General features: G+C 44.7%; 1 protein-coding gene across 4 annotated transcripts in view; it reads right to left on the bottom strand.

Annotated features, from left to right (window-relative positions):
- Positions 1–20,370, bottom strand: part of GNB1L (G protein subunit beta 1 like) — a 501,997-nt gene that overhangs the window by 465,081 nt on the left and 16,546 nt on the right. For all 4 annotated transcript variants that reach the window (XM_078667934.1, XM_078667935.1, XM_078667937.1 and 1 more), the window contains one exon: positions 8,846–8,909. The gene's annotated coding sequence lies outside the window, so the exon portion shown is untranslated. Of the gene's footprint in view, positions 1–8,845; positions 8,910–20,370 lie in introns of those variants that run through there.

The following is a 20,370-nucleotide window of genomic DNA, read 5'->3' as shown; positions in this document are numbered from 1 at the left end:
CAGCTCAAGTACAGCAAACAGTAGTAAGGACTATCGGTGACCTCAGTTAAAGCAGTAGTGTGCTCCAACAAAGAGAGAGCATGCATTGGGAGCAAAAAAGAGGAAGCAATATGCTACCGCCTATCTTATCGCTTTGTCTTTCAGTAATAAACTGACATTGTGTAACACTCCAAGCTTGCAATTAACATTTACATTTTTTCATATCTTGTCTGTGTATTATATTTCATACTTTTTTTGCATTTTTAATATGTACATCTTTCTGTAGTTTTGTTGTTTGTTCAAACGTTTTTATTGATTTTTATAGAAGGAGAACATACTTTTAAAATACATACAATCCCTTTAACAAAATGCGGAAAAACATTTATATCAAACATTTTTGAAGCATTGTTGATGGCTAGGTCAATGAGGAAAGAGACCTGGAGAAATAGAAAAAGGACAGAGAGAAGAGCAAGCCTAGCCGTGGCTATAATTAGGTAGGTGTTGAATGGACTTTATAATGGTCATTTTGGAATTCAACCTCTATCTGATTCTTGTAGGGGAAGTTTCAGGAATCAAGACTGGTCCGTTTATGTGGTTGAGGCAAGGAACCAGGGGCGGCTCCTCCATTAGGGTGGAGGAGCGTCGCCCACTGCTTTCTCGCAGTGCATGAAGCAGAAACATAAAATGGTATTTTAGATACCATTCTCGTACTACGAGAAAGCAGAAGGGTATGCCTGGTTGGGGACGGGTGGTTGGGCGGGTCCAGGAGGAGTGAGCAGAAGGGTGTGCCTGCTTGGGGGCCGGTGAGCGGGGAGGAGTGAGCAGAAGAGTATGCCTGGTTGGGGGCGGGTGAGTCGCGGAGGAGTGGCTTGCCCAATGCTGTAGGCCCTGACTGTTTATTTGGCCCTCTGGGGCCGACCAGGCCATTCATGTGCACTCTCAATGTAGGCATGGATTGGATATGTTAATTGTATAGCGCGATAGCTACCCGGAGGCATCCTAGCGTGGGACCCTGTAAGTTAAATTTTAATTAAACAGCTCCGTGAATCCGCACGACCGCCGCCACCCGCCCCCTCACCCATGAGTCTTGCCGGCCATGACTGCAAGGTTCGTGACTATAGGGGTTTCACTTTTTGAATCTATAGGTTCAATTTATTCCATAGTTTGTGTGATGATTGGGTGCAAAACTTTGCATTGAATGCGGAGTTCTCAGCACTTCTGGCAAAGCAGATCCGCGCCCACCAGGTACGGTAGGATAGATTAAATAGGATTTCCATTCTCATAGTATATTTTTAATCTTTAGAGCTAGTAATACGTCGAGGAGACAGAGGTCATTAGCGTTTAAATCTGGAGTAGGTAAATTGTAAAATTGATACTTGTATAGCGCACTACTCACCCGCAAGGGTCTCAAGGCGCTTGTACGAATGACGCTGTGGAACCCATCCTGGCTTTCCCTGTGAGGTGTCCACTCCTGGGCACCCCCAAGGTGGAGGCCAGGCATCCTTAGCGTTGTGGGGGCCGTTGTGGAGATTAAGCAAGCTATTGCCCAGAGTTGCAGAGTGGGACCTATGATTAGAATAGGCACCGAGGCGAGAATTATCAGGTCCGTGGAATTTTTGAGCCCAAGACCCGCCGAGGCGGGGAATTGAACCCTGGTCCCGGGCTAGACCTCTGCATCAGGGTCTGCCGCTCTAACCATTGAGCCACACTTCTCCACATAGGTGTGAGGGTCCTTTGGCCCCGGGTCACTGCATAGTAGTTGATGGTAATATCAGTGTTGAACACCTTTTTTCTGGTAGTCTCAATTTCTATCCAGAACGTTTTAAGCATCTTACAGTTGAAGAACATATGTTCAAGGGAGCCTGGTGCGTCGTTTCAAGTCCAGCATTGGTCAGACTCCATAAAGCCAGTTTTGAAGGGTTTCTCGGTGCACGGTAGGCCTTATGTGGTGTCCATAGTTTACACTGAGATAAGATAGCAGATATTTCGGTTTTAAGGAAGATTTCCACATATTTTTCCATTACCTTTCTAATACGGGTAGGGAGGGGTCTATTGTGGGATTATTTTGCCATTTATTTTGGCTGTCTTGGGTGACCTTTTTAGTGACGCTGTTGAAGTTTAATATTTTATAAATTCTGGCAGCTGTGTGTGGTATGGTAGATGACTTGATTGGCAGATTGATGAGGTCAGACTAGTGTGTTTGATTTCATTTGCTCAGTGCAAGCTTAAGTTTTAAGAAGCTTAAAAAAATTATGTTGTTTAAGTTATGAGCACATAGTAGTTCAGCAAAGGTTTTAGGCATTTTAGAGGGGCCTAGGCCTTTGATGTATAATATATAATTTTCTCTCCAATTGACCACATCTTGTTAGCGGTTACTTAGGTGGGGGTGCCCGGTGTCCAGTAGTCATTCATTGGAGGTCCCCAGAAGTCACAAGCTTAAGAACCACTGATATAGATGTGCAACCAATATCTGAGCACACCATTGAAATAGTAGGAAAGCATGTCAGGGATTCCAGAGTAGTAAAAAGTTACAGGAGTGTGACCCATAAACCACGTCGGGACTGGGTTAAGAAGGTAGAAAAAACAACAATATCCCAACAGGTAATAGTATAAGACAAATAAGCATGTATGCAGCAAGCAGCAGCAAGGGAGAGGTGTGGCGCCGCGGCCCGGGCGACTGACGCTGGAATCTGGGGACCACGGTTCGATCCCCGGCTCCGGCGGCAGGTCAGCCCAGCACCATGTGACTCTGGGCAATAGCTTGCTTAATCTTCCCGACGGCCCCCAGCGCCTAGAGACCCTTACGGGTGATTGTGCGCTTTACAAATGTGGATTATTATTATTATTATTATTATTATTATTATTATTATTATTATTATTATAAGCATTACAATGACAGAAATAAGGAGACCACTATTTAGTCGATACAAGATTGTAGATCATCTTATATTTAGAAATTAATATTCATGGTCGGGCATATACAGTTAAAGCAGCACTGCATAGAACAAATTCTGTGACAACCATATTGCACTTAGTGCTCAATAACGTGTCTGTGAAGAACGTGGCGACGCAAGTGATAGGGTGAACAGCGTGGACGGCGCACAGTGAACAATGGTGCAAATAATGTACAGTGGGTGGCTCAAGTATTGTGACACAGTGACATCACTAGATACAATCATTTTGTAATTTGTATTGAGCCACGTTGAGAGGTACGCCTAATAATGCGCTGTTGAGTCGACGGCGTTTTGATCCTCTTGAATCGGGATCATCATCAGGACTAGGTTGTCTTGTTTGGGGAGTGCTGTGGGAACAGCGGGATCAAGGCAGAGTCCGAGAGTTAATCGCGACTGTCGTTTGTTGCCATATCTGCATGGGGGCAGGTAATTGAGCGCATCGAGGCCGTCAACAATCAGCCGGGAGCAGGGCACGGGTCCTTAATCGATCGGCATGCCGGCGGGGGATCTGGGGGCCCCACCAGTACCCGGATTCGGTCCCCCGCATTATTAGGCGTACCTCTCAGCGTGGCTCAATACAAATTACAAAATCATTGTATCTAGTGATGTCACTGTGTCACAATACTTGAGCCACCCACTGTACATTACTTGCACCATTGAGTTTCACACATTGTAGATATGTTCCTGGAAGAGATGGAAATTGCGACAAAGGAATGTAATATAGAATACCTTGATTGTAAGAAACAGGACCATAATCCTTCGCTGGGGTCTCTTGAGTGGGGAAGAACTCCGCCAGCAATAGCCACCTGGCAGCTGAAAGTGGATGAGCTGGCAGACAACCCTTTCAGGCTACATTTAGGGAACACATTGACCACAATTTCCAGAAGGACAATGGTACAACAGACTTGCCCTCCGTGGAATGGGATGCCTTTAGAGTGCTAATTTGAGGTGTTTCAATTAAAACCAGCTATCGGTTAAAGTTTACAGTGAAGAGGGAGAGTAACACGGTGGAATGAAACATTCATAGTTTAGAACTGCACGCCACTGAAAACGGAATTCTATGGGAAGGATCATAGAGGCTAAAAAGAAGAAGAACACCCTAATGAACAGACTAAGAGAGATAAATTATACGTAAAACATAGTAAGACATTATGGTACAGGTGACAGAGCAGGCAGACTAGTGGCGTGGGTGTTGTGAGCAGAAGTGGCTAATTGGTGCACTCTGTACAAAAATGGAGGTGATGGCTAATTCACAGAAAGAGATAAATACTGCTTTCATAGATTATATTAAAAGATTATACTCAGATGGCATCAACAGACTGATGTTCCCAAGAAACAGAGAAAGAATTTGATACGCTAATTTGGCCGTACCCGTTTGGTGCGTTGAAACAGATGGCATTTGAGGAGTACATCCTTAAATCGATTTGACTCCTGTATGTTTGCCCTGTTGCTAGAGTACGAAAGAGCAGTGTAATTTAAGAACAACGCCCTATATGAAAGGGGACCAGGCAGGGCTTCCCCTTATTCCATGGGTGGCTCCTATGTTAAGTCAGAGGAGCGTCACCCCACTAACTAAATTTTCTCTATAGTTATAAAATTATAAAAATGGTAATAACGTTCCTTTATTACCAATTTGTTTTTCAAAACCCGTCCCAAGTCGAGTGTGAGGACGGATGGGGGGGGCTTACTGCTGCGGCTAGTCAGGCAGGAGCAGAAAGCAATGATAGGCAGGACACTAAGTTTAAAGTGTACATGTCTCTTTTGCCGGCCGTCTTGTGACGGCCTGCCAGAGATACACATTTTAAACCTCTCTAGCCCAGTTGTCTAAGGCGGCTGGGCTAGAGACAGCATAGGGCTTCAGTGTCCTCAGGAGCACCGAAGGAGGCTGTTCCCTCCTATCCTGGTGCTTCTTTCATGCTGCAGGAGAGCAGCACCAGGCGTGGTTACAGCAGTTTCCTGGCTCCCACGTTAGAGCCTGCCTGCTTGCATAAGATCGGAGTAAAGAGGACGTTGCACCAGGAAGGTAAGTGTCATCATTTTTGTTTATGTTTATTTTTTTCCAACCAGCCCCACTACCCTTCGTAAATGCCAGCCGTCACTGCCTTATTCCCTGCATTGATTGTGCTTGCGGTAGAGCTGCTGGCACGCAGTATACGAGATCTGAGCCGAGACTGGGGCACCCAGTTCTCATACATGGTGCTCATGATCTCGCTGTACATCAATGAACATTTCGTGTTTTTGCGAAACTACCCAACTTGCTTTCCGGACATCATGAGGTTACTTTGTGTGTTTGATGAGACATTAGGACTTGGCTTATCCCAGTTTATCCTATGTCTTGACCCTCTGAGGTGCTTGCTTCACCGCAAAACCATGATCTGTATGCGAGAAGACTCATCAAGTTCAAACCAGACAGCCAGAGCAAGCTGTGATCTGCAGTCACTGCCCGGAAGAGGGACACCTTCAGAAGCCTCCACTCCTGCAGGTACCCTGCAAGCGATGCACCGTGTGGTTGTCTGTCGCACCGCCCAAAGAGGATTGCAGTGTACTGGCCAAAGGGTCCTGTCTGCCACAGGTGAGAACCCGCTGCCATGGGACCATAGCCTTGCACCTCGCATGGACTGTTGAATACCCCTCCGCAGCTCAGGCCATTGCAGGTGAAGTCCTGCTGCCGCAGGAAGGCAGAGGGTGGCCCCGTACTGCAAGCACGGACAGCTGAGAGTAATAGGGGCAAGTGCAGTCCTGAGCTGCTAACCTGACCTCGGTGAGAGACTGATCAGTGCAAAAACAACAGTTGATGGACAGAATGCAGAATAATGTCATACATTCACCCCAGTACAGAGATCTGGGCCTAAATCCATCGTTTTTTTGCACTCCACACCACCCCAGGTCAGACATTGCCATATGCAAATCAGCCTTGACCCAGTGCTCATGGGAACAGTCCAGCCCGAACTGCCAAGCCATGTCTTTCCTGGACCGGAATCAAGCATCCTAGGACCTAGGCGCGAGGACTGTGTGCTAACCTAGATACAAGGAGAAAGAGAGAGAAACACGACCTGTACCCATTCAGTTTATCTGAATGACCCCAAGCCTGCTACAAGGGGTCGGACCCAGTACCATAGTGGGGGACCACTAGAGCCAGGTGACTGCCTAATCAGCGCAGGCCCTTAGGACCACCAACCCCACACCCGCAAATCTGGTCGTCATGCATAACTGAATGTGTAGTGAGCTTCTATGCTTTTGAGTAATAAAATAACTTGTCTGTTCCTACAAAGAGAAACACTGGATTGGACACAGATTTTTGTGCGCTGTTGAGGGGTAGGAATGATTTTCAAGCTTCTGTATCCCCATACAACCCTCCCTGAAAAGCCTGTGACTGCTCACCGACGCTACGACTAGGAGTCCAGTGTGGAAAGGGTTGTACTTGGCCCAGTTTGCAGAGCCATAGTAGGACCGGCCCAGGGACAGTAGAGGCAACAGGCCTTAGGCCAAATGGTTGTGGTCCAGCAGCCCCTGCGTACACCCTGGCGTCCTAAACGAATAGCACTCGTTAAAACGCATGCGTTTACAACGTAAGCATTTACAACGCAAATCGTGACAACGATGTGTTGTTACATTGCACAACATTACAACGACTAGCTGTAGGGGGACCTGGAGTTTGGAATAGTATAATTTACTATTCCAACTCCAGAATGTGCAACTGTAAGGAAGGTGTAAACAAATCTGACACCTTCTACCCCCTCCAGCAGGTCCTTGTAACGACATGCGTTGGAATGGCATGAGATGTAACAACCTGTTTTTGTAACAACTTGCGTTGTAATGGCATGCGTTGTAAACAGTGATTTGTAAACCGTCAACAGAGGCGACGCCTGTGATAATACACAGTATTTTTAACTTCATTCTCATCACGACTGGTGGCTAGAGCAGTTGCATAACCTTCGCAAATCGAGGCGTAAGAGTGGTCAGTCCGGCTGTCCAATTCTTAAGGCATTGAGTCTGATACAAAAAATTTAGTTGGTGCATAATTTCATCAAGGCACCTTAACTACATTTACAGGCTGCGTCGGTCACTGAACTCCTGGAAATTTAATGAGCTTTTCTGCAGAACCTTCTTGAAATAATCTTTTACAATGCATAAGTGAGACAACCTTTTCCTTCCCTTCATAATCTTACTTTAGACAGCTCAACCGGCCTGCTACACGCGGTCGGTGTGATATGGGGCTATTAAATATCTTTCCAAAATTATTTGTGATTCCAAAACCTTGCCTCATTGACAGAAGGAACTAGGCTGGTTGGAGGGCAACATTTTATTTTACCCACGGTGGCCTATTGTAAATCGCTGCACCAGATCTGAGGAGGGGTGGGATTGGCCTGCTGCGAGCAGTGGGTGTGTTCAGAGCCAACCAATGCCAGGCTTCGTATAATTAAATATTGTTGTCTGGCTTGGCATGCTGGCTGCTGCACGCGTTCCCATCTCCAATGTCCTATGAAATGTGTAGCCTTAGTGTATGTTTTGAATGAAATTGTTACAGTAGAAGGGTATACCCATTAAGGTCACTAGGACCTGGGTGCAATATGGTACGTATAGAGGGGTCCCAGTATACAGTATTTAAGGCCCAAAAAAAATGTGGATAATCATATATGCAAATACACACAAAGGAATGTATTGAGTAAACACACTGTTATTTAATCACAATGCGTAAAAAATGCTGTATACAAATATCACATTTAGATATAGTAACATTAGTGCCCCAAGGAGTGAGAGAGTGGGATAAAGTGCATGTGAAGAAAAGATATGTGCAAGATTTTTATAAGTAAAAGAAGAGGCTGGTCGTTAGCTTCATGACGATTATTCCTTGCTGGCGTCACCAAAGAGCCAATTGTGAGAAGAACAAGAAATGTCCTATAAAAGTTTTCACAAAACCATGCTCAATGCGCTAAAATAAATGTTTTCAATTTGGATGGCGCAGGCTGGTATGGGGGAAGGAAGGTTGTCGACGTTTCGACCCAAAACGTAGTGGTAGGTATCGACAGCACCAGCCTCTTCTTTCTTTTTCTTCTTCTAGTTGTATACGCCATTTTTTACGCATTGTGGTTAAATAACAGTGTGTTTACTTAATTCATTCCTTTGTGTGTATTTGCATATATGATTATCCAATTTTTTCTTTTGTCTTAAATACTGTATACTGGGACCACTCTATACGTACCATATTGAATGAAACTCTGGCCTTTCATATCCAGGTCCTGGTTTAGTGATATACATTGCGTGACGCTCTTTTGCCCTCTTAGTGGGGCACCCTCAGCCACCGCCCCACCTGCCGGCACACCCGTCTCCCTTACACCCTACCCAATGGACCACTAATAATCCTAAACCCCATGTTGTAGATCACACAACTTGGTCCCGCTGAATTATCTTATTATAGTTACTACAATCCTTTGCACTCTGGGTGCATTCTTGAGGCTCATAAGTGCCAAGAAAAAAGCTGCTCGGCTTCACAGAGAGATTTTGTGGAGCAAATTCAGTATGATCCCCACCCCTTGGCCTCCCCCTCTTGTGGGCCGAACAGACCATTACATCTGTTATTAACTCGATCACCGAAGAAAACTGAAAGTGCACCCTTAATTCCGGCTGCTGAGTGAAGCCACCGAGCTGCCAGAGCTCCGAAATGCTAAATCACCACCGAAATGTGATGAATCGAGAACAAATGCGTAAAAGGAACCTTTTCTGGCTTTATTTTACACAACCAAGTACAAGTTTTCTTTCACTGCAATTAATCACAAATCTAATCGCATGAAACCATTTTGGACCAAAAAATAAATTTCTCAGAGCCACGATATTAATCCACAGAAAACTATTTTATAACAATGTTTAAAAAAATACTCCAAATTAGCTTATTCTGTAGGTTGGGGTCTTACCGACATGGGTGGCAGGATTCTAAACACTGGACTTCACAGATGAAGAGTCTCCAAAGTGAGAAAACTAAAAAAGACAAGAGAGAGAGTGCTCCTTTGTTACCAACACAACTTACACTGCAAAGAGAGCAGTTCAAATCAGTAATCCTGCAATCAAGAGCCAATCAATAAATTTAGCAGAGATCCAAAGGCCAAAACCAGTTTCAATAGCTTACTTTCACATTCTGTATAGAGGCCTTTCTGGACCTAGTGGAGAGGACACGATTATGTCCTTGTGGTTAGTAATTAACTTTATAACGTGAAATGTGTTGGTCTAAGCTGACACCGACCTAACAATTCTAAAATAAGGGCTACTGGGTGTAGAAAGAAGAACCTTTATTGCCTTATGTATGGGAACAGCTTCCCACCGACTACCACACATACAGAGCTGAGAATGATCTGTGTGAAGTTTTTTCATCTTAATGTATAAATAATGGGGACCCCTTGTACAAAAAGAGAGTTCCTGAGGCTGGGAAAAGAACAACTATAATGTAAGTCCCCAGGCAACCTATATCTTTATTTGCAAGTAAATACATGATTAACAAAGCACAAAAACACGTAAATATTAAAGAAATGACTACATTTTTGTATTAATGTACAGCTATTGTAAACACATTTGACATATACATAAATACTTATATAAATTCAGCTCTCAAACACACCAGTGCAATCATCCTTCTCTGTCAGAACCCAAACACATTCATAAATTATACTTAAAAAACACATGATAAAATTCCAAGATATTCACGTCCTAATCTGAAAGATGACCTTTTAATCCATCAATCGGGGATTTGTGAAGCGCGCTACTCACCCGTGAGGGTCTCAAGGCAATGGAGGGGAGGCGGGGCAGAGGATCCTATGTTCTTTCAAACCTATGTTGTTATGCATAGATCAAGATAGGACATGTGACAGAAAATTCCAATGTGTTAATATCATCGATAGTTGATAAATGGGATACAGTTGGAGTGAATGATACACTTAGACAATCTCTACGTGCGTTTCAGCTCACGGGCCTTCAACAGGAGAGCCATGTTTCTTAGGTTTGGATAATATTGCTTGGTAGGGGCTATTAATAAACTTTATAACGTGAAATGTGTTGGTCTAGTCTGACACCGACCTAACAATTATAAAATAAGGGCTACTGGGTGCAGAATGAAGAGGACCCCTTATTGCCTTATGTATGGGAACAGCCTACCACACATACAGAGCTGAGAATGATCAGTGTGAAGTTCATGCACCTTAATGTACAAATAATGGGGACCCCTTGCACAAAAGGAGAGGTCCTGAGGCAGGGAAAAGAACAACTATAATGGAAGTCCTCAGGCAACCTATATCTTTACTTGTAAAATATTACTTTACATGATTAACAAAGCTCAAAAACATGTAAATATTAAAGAAATGACAAAATTATTTAATTTTTATTAATGTACAGATATTGTAAACAAATGACATATACATAGATGCTTATATAAATACAGCTCTCAAACACACCAGTGAAATCATCCTTCTCTGTCATAACCCGAACACATTTGAACACATTAATAAATTATACTTAATAAACACATGATACAATTCCAAGATATTCAGGTCCTAATCTGGAAGATGACCTTTTAATCAATCAATCAGGGATTTGAGAAGCGCGCTACTCACCCATGAGGGTCTCAAGGCACAGGGGGGAAGGAGAGGGTGTCCTATGTTCTTTCAAACCTATGTTGTCATGCATAGATCAAGATAGGACATGTGACAGAAAATTCCAATGTGTTAATATCATCGATAGTTGATGAATATGATACAGTTGGAGTGAATGATACACTTATACAATCTCTACGTGCGTTTCAGCTCACGGGCCTTCAACAGGAGAGCCATATTTCTTAGGTGTGGATAATATTACTTGGTAGGGGCTTGTACATCGCATAGTGGATGCAGCAAAATGGGGGAAAATTACTGTATTTCCTAAAATGTAGGTGTAGAATGCGTTCTTATGGCGTGTCACTGGGAAGCACTCCAGACATCGGGGTTTAGGTGATATGCATGATATGAACGTAATGACAAATCTAACAGACGGTCTCTACACCGTACTGAGGAGTCGTCCACTTTCTCTGTATGGTATTGTTAGAACCGTTTTCACCCTACAGCAAAGGCTTAATATACGTTTATGCGCACTAAATTCACACAGAATAGACGCCTGATATCGTCTGATGTCGTCCTCCCCACTCACTGAAACGTGATCTAAGCATGACAACATGGGTTTGAAAGGGCATCTTCCAGATTAGGACCTGAATATCTTGGAATTGTACCCTGTGTATATGAAGTATCATTAATGAATGTGTGTGGGCTACGCCAGATGAGGAGGATTGCACGGGTGTGTTTGAGAGCTGTATCTAGATAAGTATTTTTGTACATGTCAAATGTGTTTACAATATCTGTACAGTAATAATAAAATTAATTTGTATTTTCTTTAATATTTACGTGTTTTTGAGCTCTGTTTATCATGTAAAGTAATTACTTACAAGTAAAGATATAGGTTGCCTGATCTTACTTACAAGTAAATATATAGGTTGCCTGAGGATTTACAATGTAGTTGTTCATGCAACTTAAAGAAAGCTTCACACCAAGACGAAACTCCATTCTGTGGATCCCATTCACTGGACATTTCCTTCCCTGGAGTCAATGATAGAATTAGGTGCTGGGGCTCATACTCGCCCATTGATTCATGTGAGGCGTGGTCCACAGCAGCCAATAAACCTGTGAGGCGTGGTCCACATCAGCCAATAAACCTTTGAGGTGTGGTCCACAGCAGCCAATAAACCTGTGAGGCGTGATCCACAGCAGTCAAAAAACCTGCGAGGCATGATCCACATCAGCCAATAAACTTGTGAGGAGTGGTCCACATCAGCCAATAAACTTGTGAGGTGTGTTCCAAAGTAGCCAATAAATCTGTGAGGCATGGTCCACAGCACCCAATAAACCTGTGAGGCGTGATCCACATCAGCCAATAAACCTGTGAGGCGTGATCCACATCAGCCAATAAAACTGTGGGACAGAACCCAAAGTGGCTCAAACAACAAAATGCAGACCTTGACAAAAGGTTCTTGCTGAGGAATATATGATGTTACCACGAATACAAGTTCCACGCATGGCAATACCACGCGAATTTTAGTTCGCAAGTGGCTTTACCACGCTGGAATTTGCAACGAAGGATTATACCACGCATTTTAACCTTCGTTTAAACACAAATAATAAAGAATATTTTCTTACCTGACACCTTCCCGTCTTTCACGAGCAGCCCGTACTTCCATCCACCATCGAAACAAGCGTCAAAACACGTCTGCCAAAATTAAAAAAGGACTACTATTTTGACGTAACGGCACGTCTTTGGGGGAGGCACTTTCCTTTTACCTCGGTGGTACTGAAGTGCGTTTTTTTTTAATTTAATTAACCCGCTCCTTTGTTTATTTTTGGGGGGGAGACCCCCCCAGGCCCCCCCAGCCCCTCCCCCAGCCGACCCCCGCCAACCCCCCAATCCCACGCTGAACGACTGGAAGGAATTCCACGCCTCCCCCTAGCCAGAACGTATATGCGTGGTAAAGACTGTCGTTGAAGGCATACGCGTGGAAAAGACGTTTGCGAGGTAAGTGCCTCGTAGTAAACGTCACGCGTAGAAAAACCTTCGTTGAAAATGATGTCAGCAAGAGGTGTGGTTGGGTGTGATATACGTGCCCGCGAAGTCTGTATTTCTGAAGGAGCTGCAGGGGCTTCTCTGGTCCCTTCTGTAAAAAGTTAATGCCCTGGAAGTGGTAAAAGGGGACGCAAGTGCCCCCAAGCAGCCATCATCCTCAAAACAGGAAGAAGAGAGGCCCAGTTTGAATGAATCTTAAAGCCTGTACGAACCTGCCAAGCGTCCTGCTAAAATGTCTACTATACGCAGGGCCACGGGAATTAGGCGATTCTTCGGCTGCCGCGTTTTTCACATAATTATAGATTTGTCGCACTTGCCATGCAATCCATCATCTGCTGCACAATCTGCAGATTTTAACGAAAAAGAAACAATCTTGTTCCTATCTCATACGGATCACAAGTTACTAAAACATGGTGACATGTTCCTGCGCAGTGGAAGGCCCTTAACAAAGGTTGACTGGTCGTCAAATGGCAAACTGATGAAGTAATACTATTACACAAAATGTGCATCAGGGCACATCATTTGCTTTTTCATGCCGCATAGTTTACTCAACCCTGCCGCGTAATTTGTTCCTCATCTGCCTTATAATTCTAGTGACCCGGACTATATGCAGAGGAGACACACTCAAGTGCATTACAACATGTCCAGGAGACTATATTCTACCCGCGCGGTGACAGCTCTTAAGTCACATCGAGACATCTGGGCCCACACATGGTTACAAGAAGAAAGAAACAGCAAACAGGCCCTAGAACTGACAATGGGATCAGCGGTATTAAACTTTAAAAGATCCAAAAAGCACTAGGAATTTGAATAAACTTTGGTTTGTTTTTTCTTTTACACTTGTTTGTTACTCAACTTTGATGTCTTTGTGCGAAAGGCATTCTTGCCGACTCCAGCTGTACATACATTTCAATTCCTTTGCAGCAAAATATATGCACACTAGATATGCACACCAAGTTATCTTAAAGCCGGGACGGGTCTCGTCAGACTCAAAGCCGCCATCATAAGGCCGCCTTCCCTGTTCAGCATTGAGCGTCTCCGGTGGGACGCACCTACCGTAATGTTAGTAGGAGAGGCCATGCTGAGGTTTTTCAGTTCTTGGGGTGCCAGGATTCTCCTGACCGCCTGTAGAACCTCACTGGATGAGTAGGGATTTGGGGCTGGCAGGATCCACCCTCCCACCCTGGAACAAGGAGGGCTTCCGGAGTGCCCTCACTCGCGCTCTCTTGGGGCGTTCATCAGGGGGGCTCCTAGCACAAGACACCAGGTACCGTGCAGTACAGGATCTACCCTCAGACGCGCTTCTGGGGAGATCACTCGGTCCTAAACTCCCTGGGAAGATGTAGGTGGCTCTGTGGTGTGAATTGCAGCCGACTAGGAGTACTAAAGGCTTGTCCCCATCCTTGCCCTCTTGGGGGCTTGTCCCAATCCTTGCCCTCTTGGGGGCTTGGCCCCATCTTTGCCCCCTTGGGGGCTTGTTCCCACCCTTGCCCTCTTGGGGGCTTGTCCCCATCCTTGCCCTCTTGAGGGCTTGTCCCCATCCTTGCCCTCTTGGGGGCTTGGCCCCATCTTTGCCCCCTTGGGGGCTTGTTCCTATCCTTGCGCTCTTGGGGGCTTGTCCCCATCCTTGCCCTCTTGAGGGCTTGTCCCCATCCTTGCACTCTTGGGGGCTTGTCCACATCCTTGCACTCTTGGGGGCTTGTCCACATCCTTGCCCTCTTGGGGGCTTGTCCCCATCCTTGCCCTCTTGGGGGCTTGGCCCCATCTTTGCCCCCTTGGGGGCTTGTCCCCATCCTTGCCCTCTTGAGGGCTTGTCCCCATCCTTGCCCTCTTGAGGGCTTGTCCCCATCCTTGCCCTCTTGGGGGCTTGGCCCCATCCTTGCCCTCTTGGGGGCTTGGCCCCATCTTTGCCCCCTTGGGGGCTTGTTCCCACCCTTGCCCTCTTGGGGGCTTGCCCCCATCCTTGCCCTCTTGAGGGCTTGTCCCCATCCTTGCACTCTTGGGGGCTTGTCCCCATCTTCGCTCTCTTGGGGGCTTGTCCCCATTTTGCCCTTTTGGGAAAGTCAAAAGGGCTAGCCAGAAAAGATCAAAGGATCTTGATCACAAATTGCCATGCCACATTTTCGACTTCCACAGTGTCGATTAGCAATGTGTGGTCAAAGTTCCACTAATACCAACGTGTCGTCTCAACACCACCAAAGCACTGGCGACAATATAGCAATAATAGGATTTATTTAGGTGCTGAACCGGAACTAACGACCAGGGGCCAATCTCGTACAACACAGCATTGACAGTGTGCACAGTCAGGGTGAAAGCTGTTCAGCACAGGCATCACCACATCCTGACAACACACCCTGACCCACAATACCAATGCCACCGCTATATACTGTGGTAGTTACAGTGCTTTGAAAATACAAGACCATGGCAATGAGCACTATATGATAAACAGGTTGATGCCACAACTTTCTATCTATCAAAATCACCCTTTTAAAAAAGTTTCAAGAACATTCAAGTACTATGATGAAATTGCTGTTTTTACTGTCTAACTAGACAGGGGTGTCTATTGTCAGCCTAACAATAAAGGACCCGTGACATGTTTCCTGAATATCCAAATACGATCAATTTACCCACAAGTATTGTAAATGGAAATCATTTACACAGAACGTGGTTTCATGAACATCTGATGAGAACAACGAAACATACCAGAAGCACGCGATGATTACTGCGAGGCGGCCTTAAGTCAACCTGAACCCCCCCAACAGTAAACACAAAGGAGCATCAGCAAAAAGGCACATGTTCCAGCTAGAAACAGCCATTGTGTGTGTGCCTGCCTCTCTGCAGGAATAATAAAGAAAAGGTATCTCAACAACGTAGTCAAATAACTGCTACAGACACCCACCACCAGACACACACACAAGACAACAAGAACCTAAACAACAACCATCACATGACTGCTAGGGACACCCACCCACCACCAGACACACACACTCACAAGACAAGAAGAACATAAACAACAACCATCACATGACTATCATAGATACACACTGATCACTTCACACACACACACACACACACACAAAAAGAACCTAAAGAACAGTCACATGACTGCTAGAGACACCCATTCACCACCAGACATACACACATAAGATAAGAAGAACCTAAACAACAACCATCACATCACTGCTAGGGACACCCACCCACCACCAGACACACACACAGAAAGAACCGAAACAACAGTCACATGACTGCTACAGACACCCACCCACCACCAGACATACACACACAAGACAAGAAGACCCTAAACAACAACCATCACATGAAAACAACAACAGTCACATGACTGCCAGATACCCACTCATCACGACACGCACGTATATACACACACGCAACGGATGTAGGGCTGGCTCCACAACAAATTTGACTAATTGCTAGAGCCTTGCTCCATCCCTACACAGACTCACACAAGAAGATACCTCAACAGTAGAGCCATTGACCAACAAAGATAAGCAGGCACACACAAGAGAGACAAGAGGCAGCTCCATAAAAGTGCCCACTAGAAGGTCGACAGAGACATGCCCTTCTAACTAGACACATATGCACAAGCAGGAGGAGGCAAAGACGCTAAAAAAACACTGACTGCCAAAGACGTGTACCTGATTCATAAAAAAAAACCAATATATATATATATATATATATATATATATATATATATATATATATATATATATATATATATATATATATATATATATATATATATATATATATATATATATTCAACAAAGTTTTTGGGTAGTAGTGTTCCCGAAGGAAACATCCGCACCGTTCTTTAAAGTATTCGGATGTATATGCAAATAGTACACGAAAAACATAGAAACATTCAAACACAGTCAGTATCTCTTGGGTGCTAGAGAAGTTCACGGCACCTACTACCCAAAGGTGCTAAAGGCAGACACAAAATGTGCATGCCACCTCTACTTTTGAAAGAAATTCTAATTACAGCACTCCGAATAAATGTATATATATCAGTTTTAGGCTCTAGTATGAAGCCCTCAGCACAAAACAATTTGAGGCTGTTATTATACAATAGACTGAAAGGATAGAACAAGAGTCACAATAGGTAGAGGGGGTCCAAAACTTCCAAGATGAATTCAATTAGAGTCCAAGTTAGTTCTCTTCAATATTTTCTTTATTCAAATTTCATAAAATAAGTTCTTCCAGCACGTAAATCGCCAACACGTGTTTTGTCTCACACAGAGACTTCATCAAGGCATAAATAAGGTGAAGGGATGTCTCGTTAGTATACCAGAGTTGAGGAGCACACTGCAGTCAATAAGTGATGGAACACCATTCAATTTTGACAGATGAGCTTAGAGCTGCAGTATGCGGCAACAGTATGCTGTTTAGAGTAGTTTTTGTTGGTGCGGGCGACCTATCGATTTGGACGCGTTATTGGCTTCTTTCGGACTGCAACTTATCATGGTTGCGAACAGAACCATTATTTAAACACCGGTTTGCTGATTTTCGACAAACCGGACGTGCGTGCAACATGGGAAGTATTCCTTTGAGCCCGCTCTTCACCTATTGAGTCACATCGTCGAATATGGATTGATGGTGCGGTTTCCCAATACATCTAAACAGCATACTGTTGCCGCATACTGCAGCTCTAAGCTCATCTGTCAAAATTGAATGGTGTTCCATCACTTATTGACTGCAGTGTGCTCCTCAACTCTGGTATACTAACGAGACATCCCTTCACCTTATTTATGCCTTGATGAAGTCTCTGTGTGAGACGAAACACGTGTTGGCGATTTACGTGCTGGGAGAACTTATTTTATGAAATTTGAATAAAGAAAATATTGAAGAGAACTAACTTGGACTCTAATTGAATTCATCTTGGAAGTTTTGGACCCCCCTCTACCTATTGTGACTCTTGTTCTATCCTTTCAGTCTATTGTATAATAACAGCCTCAAATTGTTTTGTGCTGAGGGCTTCATACTAGAGCCTAAAACTGATATATATACATTTATTCGGAGTGCTGTAATTAGAATTTCTTTAAAAAAAAAATAAAAAAAAATTATATATATATATATATATATATATATACACACACACACACACACATATACACACACACACACACACACACACACACATACATATATACACCCCCTCCTCTCCAGAGGCTCCTCCAGAACAGAGGCGCCTGACTCCCAGTGGCACCCACCAAAGACACGCGGGCTAAAACACCTCAACAACAGCATCACTGCCTACCAGAGAAAAACTGCTCCCTAAACACACATGCGTGCACACATACGCACAGGATAAAGGCACTGCCTACCAGAAACATGAACTCATCGCTAAACACACACGAGGCACACACATACCCACGCGAAAGAGATGAGGAACCTCAAAGCAGAGCTACCCGACTGCCAGAAACACCCGCCTTTGTTGAAACACACATTGACACGACAGGCTTACAAAAGCAACTGGCGGCCATTGTATTCCAGTCCAGCCCTGAATATTGCCAATGAAAACAACCCAAGTAACACAATCAGGAAGACCTCAGTCTAGAGATGTAGCAACAATGACCATAATCCGCCCCAGCACATGCACCAGATGTACAGGGACTGCATTCACAGAATAAAACTGACTTTCCCCTCCAGTGGAGCTCAGGAATTCCTGCCCATTCAGTGGTGGTGTGTCACCGGGGGTGGAATGTGGACAGCGGTCCGCGTGTTGGTTTAAGACTTACCTGTCAAACAGGAAGCAATGTCAATGAAACACTTACATCTCCACCAATCACACTCGACAAATGATCTTTGGAGAGGGAAGAAAAGACAATTTATCAGCTAGAAGGAGACGGATTGGATCAGTTCCCTCCTGGTGTCTGACCACAGAGACCACACACAAAGGGATGCTTATCAACACCAAACAGACATATTCAAGTGTAAGAGTTACTTATAAGGTGCTGTTACCTGTTAAGGTGCCTAGGCGCTAAGTAGACAGAAAAGAAAGTAGGGAATGACTAATTAGAGACAAGTCAAGCTTTCAGGGCTTTGTGAAACAGGAGCAAAAGATAGATCATTCTGATGTGAGAAGGCAGTGAGGTCCAGATCTTCACAGCAACTAGGGAAAAAGACCAGCCCTGGGGAGTGAACCCACCAGAACGTGGGGACTACCACAGACGAGCCTCTGTAGATCTGCGGCAGCGAACCGCCTGACAGTGGTGGATCTTATTCTATAGATGCCCAGGTCCTGTGCGATGAAAGGGAACATTAAGAGTGTTCATATGTTTTTTAACAAAATACGCTTGAACATTGGTCGCCAGTGCAAGGAGCTCAAGGCTTGGGAGATAAAAGACCTCTTATGGAGGCTTAAGGTAAGATTTGCTGCAGGAGATATATCAGGGTTTCAGGAGAGGCCAGGCACAGGAATACCAATATTCCTGATGACTTCATTGACTGGACCTGCACAAGTATGGAATGAAGCGTCAGAGGTGGGTTGTTAGGAGCCCATCAAGGGAGAAACCATCCTTATTTGGCTATGAGGGTACTAGATGGTCCATGCAGATCTTGCAAGATTGAAGGATGCCAGCCTTTCCTTCTAACCTTTCGTTGAGGTCTGTCCTACCATGAAGTCCCTCTTAGCAGGACTATACCCTTTACTTTAGGACGTGGTATGATAAAGAACCAACAGTAACTGCTGCCCGTCTGGAATCCAACGCAAGACCAGAGGCCCCCCCCAGTAATCGAAAGAAATGAGCTCTTCCATCCTGCCTAATCAGAGTCGCTGGAACTAGCTCCAGTGGGACAGCCAATCAGACTGAGCCTTAATGACGACTAAAGTCTGTGTGACCACCTGGATTTGTAACCTCACTCTGGAATGGTGCAAGGTTATAAGGAGCCATCATTGGTACCATTTCTGACCTGTTTAGCCTTATTTTTCATACTTTGGATTTGTGGCCCAAAACACCAAAGGAGCAAAGCCAGCCAAAGTGCATAGCAAATGACTGTCAGGCTTCAAAGAACCTATGCGTTAGAGTGCGGACAGCCACATATTGCTTTGTACCTCTCCACACTACCGCTGGTCCTTGTCTGCCTAAGTCAAGAAACACAGCCACCTCTCGGAAATTAAGTAACCTAGGTGTTTCATTAAACTTCTAAGTCTCACTGCTCCACAAGACAACTCACCGGCTAAGGGTGGGAATCAAAAGCTTTCTTGACTCAAGACCTCCCCCTCGTCCAAACCGAGGACCAGGTGGGGCGGACAAATGTAGCATCATTTACACAGGACTTCCAAAGACACGTCAACAGGTTGGAAACAAAGCAAAACCTGGAAGACAGATGTGCTTGGCCCCCAATAGAAGCAAGTGTGAAGTTTGAGGCCCTCTGGAGTGTGCACAAGGCCTACTGGGACACAACTCTGAGTCCTGCAGAAACTATGCATGAATGACTGAAGCAAACAAGCATATCCATTGGGGTCGAGAGAACCAGGCTGGGGAATGCCTGAAGCCCAAACTTGAGAGTAGAAGAAAGCCACAAGCACTCCAGGAAACACCCAAACACAAAAGTATTTGAACTCATTTTCAATTGCAGCTGAGGGACGCCCTCATTCGATTGGGCTCTACCTTCTTCCCTCATATCTGTAGAGCAGAATCCATAGCTCTTCGAAGCTACCAAAATGCGATGCGCCGTACTTTTTAAAACTATCAATTGAATAAATATCCCAGAACATAACAGATTTGCACCTTCAGCTTCCACAATGTTTCCTTTTTAGGCTGTTGCACTTCACCTATATTATAATAAT

Source organism: Lissotriton helveticus, chromosome 11, assembly GCF_964261635.1.
Source record: "Lissotriton helveticus chromosome 11, aLisHel1.1, whole genome shotgun sequence".
Lineage (NCBI taxonomy): Eukaryota > Metazoa > Chordata > Amphibia > Caudata > Salamandridae > Lissotriton > Lissotriton helveticus.
This window is presented reverse-complemented; position numbering and strand designations above follow the sequence as displayed.